Here is a 15,657-nt window from a genome sequence, read left to right on the forward strand (position 1 = left end):
GAAAGTGATATTCAAACGTATAATAGAAGACTATCCCAAAATAAAAAGCACCAGCATTTCTTCATCAGAAAGACTTTCTTGTCTCAGTCAAAAGTAAAAGATAACCAGAATAATGGCAGACAATTATAAAGGAAAAGACTGGGACACATGACTACCACATTGAGCCAGGCTTTCAATTAATACATGCGTGCAACAAAAAGCCATTTTCAGATATTCAAAGGTTTAGGAAAAGTAACCCACATGAATATCTTCTGAAAAACAGTACCTGAAAATATATTCGTGGCAACCAAAAGAAAAAATAATCTAAATTGGAGCTCAAGAATGAGTATAAGTGGTATGGTATAAATAGATTAGTGGTGGTACTCCATACCAAATTAGTATGTAGAGTTGAGTCCAAGTTGTTCTACTTAAATTTAACACATAAGCTAAATTTTCTTTTGAAAAAGAAGATATACAGTCTAAAATATTCAACATGTGTAAGTCTTAAAGATTAACTTGGGAAGCTGACAGTGTAAAAAAGCTAAAATAAGCTAAATTCCTTGTATGACATAGAGAAAATAATATTTTTGATTTGTTCTTAAATTATAGTTACAACTACATTTCTGTACATATGCTTTTAAGATGATTTCTCCAATTGTTTTTTTAAATAAAACATAAGACAGTCTATCTTGCAAAAAGCCAAGAGTAAAACAAAATTAATAAAATATACAAAATCATAGGAGTAAAAATCAAAAATATCAATTACAACAAATTTCTATTATTTAAAGCCTTTCTTTTGGAAAGATCCTCAGATGGGATTAAAAAAATGAAATCACATTAAAAAAGATGAAAAATAGTCACAGGCAATGATATTATCATGGAAATAGTAAAACTAAAGGGAAACAGGAATAACAATCTTGATTTCAGATAAGAAGTAGGATTCAAGAAGAAAAGAATTAAAGGGTCTCTTTAAACTGGAAAAACAATGTTTACGGAGCTACTCAAATCCAGTGTAGGAACTAGCTGTTTGTTACAGATCTGGTACAAGACAAGTTTAAAACTTGACAGTAAGCATTTAGTAACTCTTAGAGCAACCAGACAGGGGAACTGCATACCTGTTTAATATAATACTAAAAAAGGAAGTTTGTATTTTGCTTGGTTTTTCTTCCTTGTTTCATTTTCTAGTAATTCACTTCTAACGTATTTTAAAAGAAGTATTAGAAAGAAATTGATTCTTCACCACAAATAGTTTGAAAAGCACTGCCATAAAAAACCTATTAGTTACGAAGTTTTGTGTGTCAAATAACTTAACATCAAAATAACAAAATATACAAAGCTAAAACAATTAGAGATGCCAGGCAAAAATGAAGAACAAAATTAAGTGAGAAGCAATTTCATTCCATGACAGATTACATAAAAAAATGAGTACACAGAGGATGAAAACAAATCATGAAATGCCATTTTTTTTTAGGAAGTCATCCATTAGAAGATGTCCCATCAGCTTAATATCGACTTTTCAGAAGGGAAAATTACTGTATTAAATGTATACACTGCAAGATGTTATTGCCACCTCAGAAATGCCTAAATTTCTTTTAGTCAAGGAATAGTATGTCCACAATTTGGTATCAAACAAATGGACAACTTTTTTTTATTGACGTATAGTTGACATACAATATTATACTAGTTTCAAGTATAAAATTGTGATTCAACAATTATATTCATTATGAAATGCTCACTAGGATTTAATTATAGTTACCATCCGGAAAACCTTTCAATTGTCAATGAAACATTTATAAAGATACTGACGATAAAACAGACCCTAAAGAACACTTAACAACTTTGAAAAATTTAAAACTAACACGTGGCAAAACTAGTTTTCTACCATTCCCCACTGTTAAGTCACTTAAAGATTCTTGTTTGTTTTTATATCCTGCTGGGTAAAATTATGTATGAAGAAAAGGTTTGACAACTTTAAAAACTTCTGAAAACTACATTAAATAACTCAAGACACACTCATCTCTACAGCCTTGTGGTTTTCTAATCCCCTTATACACAGAAGTCAAGGGGAAAAGTCAAAGTATTTCACAATGTCAGATGCCACACAGGAGGTCATAGATGGCCCTACTACCCTCTTCTATCTCCCTACAGTCTTATTAAAAATGATACTGTTTGCATAGTGGGCAGCATTACTACTTTCTCAAAAAGCCAGAGTCTGTTGTCTTTCCTCTGACCCACTGGGCAAAGGCTAGTCTAATCTAGCCACCCTATACAGGTACATGTTTGATTAGGTAAAGGCTGGCTAAATAAGTAGTTACAGGAGTTAAAGCATTGCCTCAACCACCATCATTATTTATGTATATGTTGTACACATTACACACACACACACACACACACTCACACTGAATTGGACAAGACTTAAAGCAATATTATTAAGTTATTCTAAGTAATACAAGTTTTCTCCACCTTTGCTACACAGTCTAATCATCCAAAAATAGCCCCAAAGGAGCGGTCTCACAATAGAACCAAACTTAGAAAAAAATAAATCAAATATAGGATCCTTTTCAAACTGTTCATTTTAAGTTGAGTCATAGCATTTTAAGACGTACGTTCTTTAAAGAAGAAGTGATAAAGTCAGGATCTTTTTCTTCCCCTCCCATGCGTAATGTTTTAAAACTAACTTAAACTAAATGTGATCTAAAACCTCACATAAGATATAAAAATGTCTTTATAAAATAAAAAAATATTTAAATAAAATGTTTTTGCTGTAAGAATAAACTGGGGAAAATATCTGAAAGTCAATTTATAGAGAAGAATTTTCCTATTATATGATAAGCTCCTTGGAATCAATAAGCAGAAAACCAAAACTCAAAAACAGAAAGTGGATAAAAAATAAACGTGTAGTACACCAAAAAGGAAATACAAATGGCTCTCAAGCAGATGGAAAGACACTCAATTTCACTCATAATAAAAGAAATGCAAATTAAAACTACAGTGAGATCCATGTTTTTATCTATTAGATTGGTAAAGATCAAAATACTTGAGAACATATTCTTGGTAAGGGGATGGGAGGTCTCATATTGCTGGTGGGTTAGTACAGATCAAAACAACCTCTGGGTTACATTTTTTCTTCTCTTGAAGATATTCTTGTAAGACATTTAAAAAACTTAGTACACAAGATATATTCTGCCTAGTGTAGGTTGTTTGTCATTTTCAAAAAAATTGTTATAATTGCCTTTTATAGAATTCTGTTGATATAATGAAGCAGATAGGTAGGCAAGTTTTAGAAACTTGGATGATGTGGGTGCCTGGGAAGCTTAGTCGATTAAGTGTCCAACTTCTGCACAGATCATGATCTCATGGTTCGTGGGTTCAAGCCCCTCATCAGGCTCTGTGCTGACAGTATGGAGCCTGCTTGGGATTCTCTCTCTCTGCCCCTCCCTCACTCATGCTTTCCTTCTCTCAAAATTAAACTTAATCAAAAGAAATCTGGGTGATGATCACAATAGTCTTGCTCCATCTACTGCTCACTCTATACCTTATGGTGCATCACTGGGTATTCAGAGTAAATATTTGTTGGGTAAATGGGACCAGGAATGATGCTGAGGGGTGATAAGAATGGAATAAAACAAGTAAGAACAAAGAATTAGCTAGATTTATCTGAATTGTTGAATAAATTTTTAAATACTATACTCTTTCAAGAGCAGGGCGCTGTCACACTGACAAATGTTTTCTAAAAAATGAAATCAGCCAGCAACAGTGACATAGTAGATTATTGCAAAAATGGCCTCCTAATAAGTCACACACTCTTAGGAGCCCCTTCCACACGGACTCGGCTTGGCCATGTGATATGCTCTGGACCATGGGACAAAATAAAATATATGGGGCTTGCCTTTACTTGCTGCTTCTGTAAACCCTACTGCTGCCTCCAGCTGAAGGCTAGCCTCCGGGAGACACCTGGCCCTCCACAAATCTACAGCCAGCACCAATACCCACACATATGAATAAAGCCATCCTACACCAACCAGCTGCCGGCTGAGCTCTCAGCTGACTGTGCCACATAAGCAGCCCAGCCAGCAGCAGCAGAATTGCTTAACTGAGCCCATCCCAGAATCACAGGTTAACAAGAGGCTTGTTTTATACCACTATATTTAGGGGAGGTAATATGCAAAATTCATACAAGTGGACAGGACAGGAGGATTGGCGATTAAGGAAAATTAGTTTTACCTGTTTCTGTTTGTTAAATTTCACAATAAGAGTATATTCATATACTACTTGTTTAATCAAACTAAATTTACAAAGATATTTTGTATCAGACTGATAGCAAAGTCCTACTATCACCTTGTAAAAACATATACATAAAACAGAACAATCCAATCCAAATGGGATCATGAGTTTGAGAGGAGACATTAATATTGCTCAGGGAAAAAAAGGGTCAGTATAGAGTAGCAGGGTATACTGTCATACACAAACAAAAAAGTGAGTGAGAATATATTCATAATCACTGTCATGTCTCAATGATGGTTGTCATCAAATTCCAAAGTGTCAGGACACATACATTTCAGAATTTGCTTCTTATTCCTTCTGTTTAGGCCAGTACACATTCCTCATTTTAATCCTCACATGCTATGAGGTAAATATATGCTGAATAACTTTAGGCAGAAGTTATTTAACCTCTCCAAGCCTCATTTCCTCAACTGTATCCTCAATGGGGATAACAGTACTCATTTTATAGAGCTGTTGTAAAGACTAAAACACCACAGAACTGGGCAAATAGTTAGGGGTCAATTAATAGCCTATAACCTCTGTCAGTAAAATGACATAAAAGTAACGTCTCTTGACTAACCTGAGTTCTATTTTTTTAATTATGTTTTTTAATTTTTACTTAAGAGAGAGTGTGAGCAGGGCAGGGGCAGAGAGAGAGGGAACAGAGTATCTGAAGCAGGCTCTGTCTGTATGGACAGCTAGAGAGCCCGATGCAGGACTCAAACTCATGAATAGATGAGATCATGACCTGACCCAAAGTCGATGCTTAACTGACTGAGCCATCCAGGTGCCCCTTCCTGGCTTCTACTGTAAAATCATTAAGCATCATCAAACAAGGTGTGATTCATTAAAATTAATTTGAAAATCTTTCTATGACTTCATGAAAAATTTAAAAGACAATATTACAACAAAACAAAACCTGAGAATACATATAAAAAATATGGTGACGAAACTCAAACTCTGGGCAATAATGAATTAATTCATTTGGTCTACATTCCACAATCCTACATAGGTTTAAAAATCAAAGGTTTCAATACTTTTATGTTACAAATTCACAAAAGGCAAAAACAGATGAATAAATGCTATCATCACTTTTGTGATCTTTGGCACACACACTTTGAATTCTTTCTACCATTATTTTTTTTTTTTAAAGGCATTACTGAAGACTTTGGAAAATAAGGCTCTTTCACAAGAAATAAACTTAACCTAATTTGTAGCATTGGAAAATTATAGTTACTCCTTGGATCAATGGCTTAACATTGCCCTTTTTCAAGGCAAGATCAGGCCTGGACACTTTTCTATCACTATATACATCAAGGGTTAAAAAAGAAAATAAGACCTAGTGGGTATTAAAAAAAATAGTCATTTTTTTTAAAAAAGTACTGTAAACAGGTAATTACTGAGCTTGTAGACATGAGTCAGTGACCAACTGCAAAAAGCTTTACACCACAATGTGCAGGTATTTTAGGTTGTCCTAGTGTGAGAAAGCAAGGCTATAAAAACTCCATTTGTCATTTCAATTATTTTAAAGAGTGCTTAGAATATATGAAGTAATGTGGCAGATTCTGGAATTAGAAGGGCAAAGAAAGTAACACTTACTGTTACTATTAAGCCACACATTTGCTGATTATTGTAATCATAATAATCCAATGAGATAAAAATTATTAAAACTCATCTTACAGAGGAGGAAATTAAGGCTCATAGAAGTAAAATAACTTGCCGAGGGTCTCTGAACAGAAGGCAGTGTAGGGCATACTGGGGGGGGAGGGCAGGGAGGCACACAAGGGTAGTGCCATGTGACTATCCCTACAGATGAACATGACACTCAGTGTCGGAACTCCTGTATTGGCAATGGTAAAGGGAAAACCAAGACTATGGGAAACCAAAAAGATAACGTTTTGGGAATGGGCAAAGGAGACACAAAAGGCTTTAAAAGAAGGTTAATATTTGAATTGTTACTTTAAGGATGAGTAGGATTTACCAACTTCAATGCCAAAGCTTGCCCCCAACCCCCCTCACCCCCAATATATTAACCAAAATAAATTACTTACTTGAAATTGAGAAAAACAATTTTGAGAGAAATCTTCCTCAGATATATTATTCCATAGTTTTAAAACAAATAATATGATGACAGTTTAAGTTTTAGGTTGCTTTTATGTGGCTTGTCTTGGTTTTTATTCTGAAATGAAATTTAGATTAGTCATTTTCTTGTTCTGAGAAACTAGGAGTATGCCAACATGTTTTAACTTCACATTTTTTCACATATCAACATGTATTCTTACTTACAAAATCTTTCATTTCACCATCTCAAACAAAACCTAATTTAATATATTAATTACTTTGAAGTGTAAATATATATGCAAAATAAGATTTCTTTTAATTATAATTGTACTTCCTTGGTAATTGTAATAAATGGAAGAAAAATAGAAAACTCTCGTTATACTGTTATATATTACACAAGCATTTTTGAGGTAACACGGTTTCTTTTATTCTCTGAATCATTTATATAGCAAATGCTCTCTCAACCCAAAGAAAATTAAATAACTACCCCAAGGAAATTGACCTCAAATTCTTAATATTTCCCACAACTATCATCTAAAAAGAAAATAGAATTGGACCAAAAAAAAAAAAACCTAACATTTACAATGACAATTACTGCTACTCTTTTCTCAGAATTTACTTTGCTAGGCATGTATTCAATTTCTGCTGCAGAAAACAGTCCAGTTTGCCAATACTAATTAAGTAATGAAATATTTTTCATTGAAAAAAAGTATTTAAAAAGCTACAAAGAACTAGAAGAAACACAGAAGATCATCTGAAAAAACTTAAAAGAAATGACAAAAACAAACAAAAAAACCAAAAAGCAACAACAACAGAAAAACACACCCGCACACCAAAAGGTTAAACAGACTGTTATTAAGAGGGTTTTATTTTTACTTATGACTTGTTTTGGTCTCAAAAATATATCTACTTTGTGTTTTAACAGTGGAGTTTTGTTTTAATTGCCTAAGACACCTACTCCTGCCCTATCTGGATCTCACCTGGAAACTATTAGTTAACTAACACATTTTACCCAAAGTTTATTGTACCTTAAATCTACTTCCTCTCTTATTTAGTATCACTGTGGTGTTGAAATGGTAACCAGGTACTAAAGTAACATACAACATACCATATCCCATATCTTAATAAGTTGCCAAGTATTTCTTTGAAATGTCTAAGGCTAATGACAACATTCTTTGAAATCTATTTAACCCCAATCTCCTTAAACCTGAATCAATTTTCACTCATTTTTTTACTGAACAAATTCTAATCCAACCAAAAACAAGGTGAGAGAAAATTAAAGCACCAGAGGAATTTGAAAGGTCTCCTGATACATTCTCTTTTTCTTTAGAAAACTATATACACACACCTCTAGTATCAATTTTTGTTTATGTTTGTCCTAAATTCCTCTTACTATGCTATAGCCTTTACTATTTTATTTTTAATGAAGATAACTACAGTCATCACAAAACAAATCCCACTATAACCTATTCTGCCAGAAGTTTCTAAGCACTATTGGACACTGTAGGCCCTTAAAGATTTCTGAACTGTGCACATGCGGGTCTTCTAATAATTCCTCTAGGGTTCAGTATGTTCGCCTCTCAATTATCATCAATGCCTTCCTTTCTCTAATTTCCCCTTAGGTATGGGGAGCCAGTGAGAGCTGAGAGTCAAGATCTCCAGTTTTGAGACTTAGCCCACACCAGCAACTATAGGACACTGGACAGATCTCTAAGCCTATGTACCTAGATTCCAGTTTTCTTTATATAAAATGAGAGAATTTGACCAGAACAGTGTTTCCCAATCTTTTTCACATTGTATATAATATTTGTTCGGCACACAGACCAACAGAAGAGCATCTGGAGGCATCAACATGGTGTTTTATGAAAAAATTACCACATTTCCTTTATATCATTATAGAAGAAAATTAAAATTTAAATAAGGTTTGTAGTAATATGAATTAATTTCAAGTCCAACCTTTTTCATATCAGGAATAATATTTCAAAATAACAGTGATGTTTATTTTTGCAGAACATACATGCACTATTAGCAATCATTTTGCGGCAAGCTAAATGACACATCAGATGCACGTGACAAGAAGATCCAACACAGGTAAATACAGACATTCAGGCCTAGAGCTGGGCTTCCCAGGGCAACCAACATCCCTGCTACCATCTGCTCTCATCGACAATGGGCTAAATCTTGTGCTGTGTGACACACTCCTCAGGTACCCCGAATACAAACTCCAATAGTAGCTCATGATCCCTTCTCCACAAGAGGCAGCTGCATACTCTGCAGTTAGCTGAAGTAGATTCCAAATAATAAAGTACTTCCTCTAATGCACTGAAAATATCAAAAGGAGCAGTAACTGCCGGTTGTTGCTCATCATGTTATCTGCTTCACGGAACCCCACAAGCCTTCCTTCAGATCCCTGTCCACTAGGGCCACCCTCCAGTGAGCCACATAACATCAATGGGAAGCTCTGGATTAGAAGACCTCTAGCAAAATCTAAAATTAACCAGTACTGGAGTAATCGTTTGATAACTGTTTACAATAATTACAGGCTTTTGTTTCTGTTCTTCCTTACCAATTCCTGCAAACACAACATAATTTAAAAAACTAAATTTGAATAGGTATTACATGCACATGGTAAAAAATATTCCAAAATTACCAGTCTCCCACCATTGTCCTCTAGACTACCACTTCCCCTCTCTGCAGACAACCACTGTCACCAAATTCTCATGCATCCTTTGATATACACACAGACACATATACACATACACACACACCTATTATATATATATATATTTTAAACTATACAAATGGCAACATACTAAACATGGAGTCTCATATCTTGCTTTTTTTTCTCTTAATATACCTTAGGCATGGCACCATACCAGTATACATAGTATTGCCTCATTACATTAGGGGCTGCCAAGGATTCCATTGAATAGATATACCACTATTTACTTAACCACTCCCCTACTGATCTATGTTTAGGTTGTTTCCAATTTTTTGCAATGACAAACAATGCTGCCACAAATATTTTTACATGTTCATTTAACAAATATGTAAAATATCTGAGAATGAAATCCTTAAATGAAATTGCTAGATTAAAATACATTTGTATTTTAAATTTTGAAAATGATTTCCATATTGCTTTCCATAGAAAATGAACATTTTATATCCCCACCAGCAATATGAGAATGCCTATTTCTTCATCCCCTCATCTTCCCCTAGTTATATTACGTAGTCCATCTTTTCTAATTTGATAGGAGATAAATAGTATGTTGTAGCTTTAATTTACATCTTCTTTATAAATAAAATTGCACATCTTTTCATATGAATTCTCTTTGCTTATTTTTTCTACTGTATTATTTTCTAGGAGCTCTTTGTATATTAAGAGGAAAGGAGTCCGTTGTGAAAAGTATACAAATAAGTTATTATTCATCTGTTTGTCTTTTAGCTTTAGGATTTTTTTCTCTGTATGGAATTTCATTTATATTGTAAAAGTCAGCAATCTCGCTTCGGTTCTGTTTTATACTATGAAAGGTCCTTGCCATTCCTAGATATTAAAAATAAACATCCTATGTTGTTTTGTTTTCACATTTAAAACTTCTGTCTCATCTGGAAGGCAACCTTTTTATTTTTCTAGATAATTAACTGGCTATCTCAACACTGTTTATTAAATAATTCTTTTCCATACTAATAGGTAAAGGTAGCATACATTTTGATACTGTAAGTTCTTATTTATGTTTAAGTCAGTTTCCGGCCTCCAACTCTGTTTCATTGCTGCCATGTGCCAAAACTGCATTACTTTTCAAAACATTTTTAAATTAAAATCAGTTTACATATAAATGGGTATAATTAAAAAGCCAGAAGTTACTGGCTTTTTAAATGTATGAATCATTTTGCAGTTCCTAAACTGAATTTATATAATAAGGTTCCATACTATCATTACACAATCATGCGTTCTGGTTGACACTTAGTTTGGAGCCCAATATGAACTTCAAGTCTTTCTTGCTGTATTTCTGAACGGTACCTAGAAATTCCAGTTTTTCCTTAATTTTATGCATTTTCCCCCAAAGTACACAATCAATATATAGTCTCTGTAGACAATCTAAAAACTTCAAAACACATCTCCCAGAGATAACCAACCTTTATATTTTGCTCTTTTTTTCCCCTGGATTTTAATAAATGACTATTTTGCAAACTGATTTTTTCACATAATATGCTGACATCATTGTCCCACATTATTTTCTTCTAAAATATCATTTTAATGACATGAGTCCAGTTTATGTAACCATTTCCCAATTGTTGAATATTTGAGGTTGTACCCTGTGATAACTATCATTTATTGATTAATTCTTATAAAAATGCTTGAGTTTCAAGCACTGTGGTAAGTTCTGACTGTATAATGGTGAGCAAAAGTGAACACATTACCAGCATTTATGGAGGTTATTGGGAAAAACAGACATTAATCTCCAACATATATAAATTACAACTAGAGCAAATGTTATGAAGGAGAGTTTATGGAGTTTTGAGAGTCTATGATAGGGAAGGCTTCCCTGAGGAAAGGTAAATCAGAGTCTAGGTGAAGGAAAAGGAAAAACATTCTAGGCAGAGGGAACAGCAGGTACAAAGGCCTCATTGTGGAAGGTAGCATGGCAAGAATAAGGGACTGAAATAAGGCCAATATGGCTGGAACACAAAGAGCAAGGCAAGAAGAACATGGCTCAAGCCATGGCTGGATAGAAAGGTAGGGGCCAGACTATGCAAGACCTTGTAAGACATGTAGACGCCACCACATAAGACATGTAGCTTTGTCCTTATCCTAAATGCAATAGAAAGCTACTGAAGCATATCAAGTAGTAGGGTGATATAATCAGGTTTGCATTTCGAAAAGATCCCTCTGATTACAGTGTAGAAAACAGATTAGAAGGGAACAGAGTGGATTGGGTGTAGGCCAAGATTAGGAGGCTACTGTTGTAAATGCATCAAAAAATGCAAGTAGCTGAGATTAGGGTGGTGATGGATAATGAAAAGAAGCAGATGGATTCAAAAGATAATCAGATTTTGCCAAAAGATTTACATTCATAGATTAAAATCCCTAAAACTAGAATTATTGGGTCAAAAAACGTTTCAAGGATTATGATATGCATTGCCAAGCTGCCCTGCCAAGAGCAGTTTTCTCATTCATGAATTACCTTTTATCTGTTCCTCTATCAGAATTTTAACATTCTTTTGAAATTCCTTTAAAATGACTTAATCCAAACTTCCTTCATGAAGCCTTCCCTGACTCCCCTTTTTGCCTGCTAGTTGGTCACTAACATGTTCTCCTTTCAGACCTTGCTTCCTTTTACACATTTCTGTCATACTCCAATCAAACTATGACTTATGTTTACACGTCTATCATGTCTACTACATTGTGAGAGTCTAGAGGATAAAAGTTGTTTATAATGACCACACCAAAAACAGCTCAACATACATAGTAGGTTCTCATTAGGTGTTCACTGAATGAACTGAATTACTATTCAGATTCTACTGTGTCCAGATTTAAGAGGGCCCTGCTTTATCCTCTAATTTATTGATTGTGATTTTAAATCTAATAAAATTGATACTCATGGCTTCAAATGCCTACTAAATAAAGTGACTAATTTTGTTTCTGCCAAATCACTAAATCTCAGCAGTGCTCCTGAAAAAACTTTCTAATAATTATATCAAATCGGTACTATGTGATCTTAAGGTATTTTTAGATGGTTTAAGTGGAAAAGAAAACTTTTTTAAAAGGCTGTGAACACACAAGACTATTATTAGAGAAATGATCTGTAATGCTAGTTCTCAGAATTGTACTCATCTCAAACTTAATCCACCAATTCACACACAAAAAAGGAAAGGTATTAAGCAACGACATAAACTTATATATAGCATTTCAGAATGACCAATGTCTTATGCTGAAGAACTTGATTCCATGTTAACAGTTAGTATCTAGAACAATCTATTAAAATTTTCATTATCTGGAGAGGAAGACTAGAGGGGGAGTGGCAGAGTTCCTTACAGTAATCTTAAAGACAAGCAGCTCCCTCTATAGTCTGTTTGGCCTACTTTGTTTAATTACTTGCTATGTGAACATCTCACTCACACTCTTCTATTTACTCCTACTCTGCATCTCAGCAGGGAAGCTTTTTGAGAGGATAATTCTGTTTAATTCGGTGCTGAGAAAACTGAGAGAGCTTTCTAAGCTCAACATGGAATTACATCAAGCAACTAAGCAAGAGTTGGGATATGGAAACTCAGATTCACCTGAGTCAGGTCCTCACAATGAAGCCTTAGGATTTTATTTGAAGTGAATTCCCAGAGCAGTCATACCCATAATTCAAATCCAAGTGAAAAAACACTGCCCTGTACTTTGGTTATTTATAACCTTTCTTCTCTCCATTAAAACAAGTTACCAAAACGTTAACATTGCTCAATACATTGTTACATCAAAACAAATGTTCAAGATATTTTTTAAATGGGTGAAGAAAAGCAGATTTTTTGGTTTTTTAAAAAATAATTCCATCACTCACATGAAAATTTAAGTGATTCTCTCAGGAATCAATATCCTCAGGGATTAAATCAGTCAGTATTTACCATTCAAATTTGAACATGCCACCTTTTTTAAATACCTTTTTAAATTTCAGCAACACAAGAGCTTTTAAACCTAAGACATTTATTTCTTAAATTACTCAACATATGCCCTCAAAACACAGGACAATCAGGAGTCAACTGGACTGTTTTCTAAAGCAGAAAAATACCTTTTATGCAGTAATAGAAAAATTGAACTATTAAAAACGTAAGAAATCAATCAGTTCAGAATTTATAATACAAATATGAAATGGCCTTTTTATTTGGGAGAAAATTCTATTTTTCAGGACTCATTTATAAAGTAAAATCAGTTTAAAAACAGCTTTTCTCCAAACCAAGATAAAGAATTAATCTTTATTTTAAAGACTTCCAAATTGACTATTATATATGGAAGACTTAAGTTTACAGTACTTTATATAACATACATTTATCATGTGTTACTATTTTTCATTAATTTATCTAAATATATAAACATAGTTCGTACTTTCAAACGATAAAACTGTCTTCATTAAAAATTCTAGCACTCAGACTTTTATTACTAAGATTGCCCTATCTTTTATGTAAATTATTTTCAAATTTTATTTTACTTTGTGAACTGGACTAGTTTTCTTTGGGGAGAGAATTTGGAAGCAGATAATTGTAGTTTTTGTTTATGATTAATACTAATTTTACTGGTAATTTCTAACGTGTTAAAAAATGCTGGCTTGATTTCTGAAAGCTATAAACTCTAAATGTATGCCAGTGACTTCAAATTTTTTTCACCTGTTAAAGAAACACAAAAGTTTTCAGGTTTGTAACTGAACTATATTTACAGCAAACTCAACTTGATATGCCTTTAAAAGTTTCAGTTTCTTTGTATCAAGTTTTTTATCTTTCAATGTATGTACAAAAAAGTATCTTATATTCATTGACAATATACATTTCAAAGGTTTTTTTTTAATTTTTAAGGGGGGCTGGTAATCAATTGTAAGATATCCAGGAGGGAAGAAATAAATACTTATCACAGAATAGTCCCTGTGTCTATTTATTTTATATTAAACACAAAAGTACCTCATCATCTTTATTTCTTAAAGAACGTTTTCTCGCATTATAGAGATGCTGCTAGATCACAGTAGAAATTCACCCGTTTCCACAAACACAAGTTTTCTATAAAACAGCCTGAAAATCAGTCAGGGATACATATTTAATGACTCGGGTAGAGAAAAACAAAACAACTATGTGTAGAAAAGTAATCCAAACCATACAAACTTTAATACACAGAGATGCCACAATATATCCTATTAGCATGTCACTTTACGATTTGGAAATCTGGCTGAACAGAGCTATATCAACGTCACTATCTTATTATTTCTCTGTACTTGAAGTGAGAAGAAATAGTATATTACACTGAAATCCCAATTAGAAACAAAGACAGCACCAATAAATATATAAAAGGGCAAAAAAAAATCTATCCTTCAGAAATCTAGTGCCTCTATTTTCCAGCCTCCCAAATTTCAGGTGTTCTACTTTCAACAAATTAACAGCACTCAAATTGCCAACCTTCTGAGGGTTCCTATCACCAAGATCGTTTTCATTATTTTAAAAAGGAATACGAACACCACTGACATTTTTAACAAAGAGAATTCACATTAAAAGATAACTGCTTGAAAATGCGTGCTTGTGTTTGGGAAAGTATTATCCAGGGAGTCCACAGAAACGGTAGTAACAAGAGGAATGGTGATTAGGGCAAGGAGCATCAAGTGGGAAATGCCTTCTCAAATCCCATAGGGCAATAATACATCGCTAGAGATAAGAGCATCCCTCTCTAGGAGGCAGCTCCATGATTTCATGCAGACGGTCCAAAGCATGTAGAAAACGAAAACAATTTAAAGCCCTGTAAATTTGGCCACTACTCATTTATATTATCATAAATCCCCAAGAGCTTTTGAGAATGTAGCTTCTGCTGCCTCCCCACCCCACGCGTTCAGCAAAAACAGTTTTCGTTTTAAAGGTACGTGTATTCAAAACGCAATACAACTCAGCACAGAGCATTTCCACACGTTTGTGTTGCCGAGTTTAGCTGAGGTTCATAAGGAATTCACGCTACCGACTGGGCTATTTTATGCTGGGCAACAAACATACGTTTCCTGCTTCCCTGGGTCCACGTTTCCCTCAAAGCATCGCACCTGAGGCTACTGCCCTGTCCCCAGACTCGGAGGCTTAAACTCTAAGGAGTCCCGACCTGCGCTCACAGCAGAGCCACATGGTCACTTCAATGAGAAAGATTATTTGGCCCCAGGCGCCACTCCAGAGCCCACGGCACCTCCGGAAGGGGCAGAGGAGGGCGCAGGCGAGAGGCGACGACGAAAGGCGGACTACAGAGAGCTGACACTTCCTCACTCCTCTTAAAGCCGCCGCCAGAAAGGGCACTTGGGAGACGCAGGGGGCTGTCCGCAGGCCCACGGGCGACCGACCTCCGCGCGCCGCCCCGCGAACCCGTTCCCGGAGGACATGGCGCGGCCACCTGGCCCATCCTGCAGGGCCAGAGCGCTGGTCGCGGGCGCTCGCTCCCCCTGCCCGAGACCCGGAGTGCGGAGCCGGCCCCCGGCCGCCGCACGCAGTGTAAACACTCGGCGCCCGCCACCTCCCCGCCCGGGGAGGAGGGGGCGCAGCGCTCGCGCGGACCCACATTTTTGCGCCTCTTGTCACGCACCGGGGGAAAGGCGAGGAGGGCGGAGGGGAGGGAAGAGGCGGCAGCGCTGCGCCGAG

The 15,657-nt window shown here is 35.3% G+C and overlaps 1 protein-coding gene across 2 annotated transcripts in view; it reads right to left on the reverse strand.

The window, feature by feature from the left end:
- REV3L (REV3 like, DNA directed polymerase zeta catalytic subunit) overlaps nt 1–15,657 on the reverse strand; it is a 175,192-nt gene that overhangs the window by 159,301 nt on the left and 234 nt on the right. The window contains exon 1 of one of the 2 annotated variants that reach the window (XM_077779951.1): nt 6,294–6,330. The exons of the other annotated variant lie outside the window; for it this stretch is intronic. The gene's annotated coding sequence lies outside the window, so the exon portion shown is untranslated. Of the gene's footprint in view, nt 1–6,293; nt 6,331–15,657 lie in introns of those variants that run through there. 2 annotated transcript variants of the gene reach the window in all.

This window comes from Crocuta crocuta, unplaced genomic scaffold (genome assembly GCF_008692635.1).
Source record: "Crocuta crocuta isolate KB4526 unplaced genomic scaffold, BGI_CrCroc_1.0 scaffold147, whole genome shotgun sequence".
In the NCBI taxonomy this organism is placed as follows: Eukaryota; Metazoa; Chordata; class Mammalia; order Carnivora; family Hyaenidae; genus Crocuta; species Crocuta crocuta.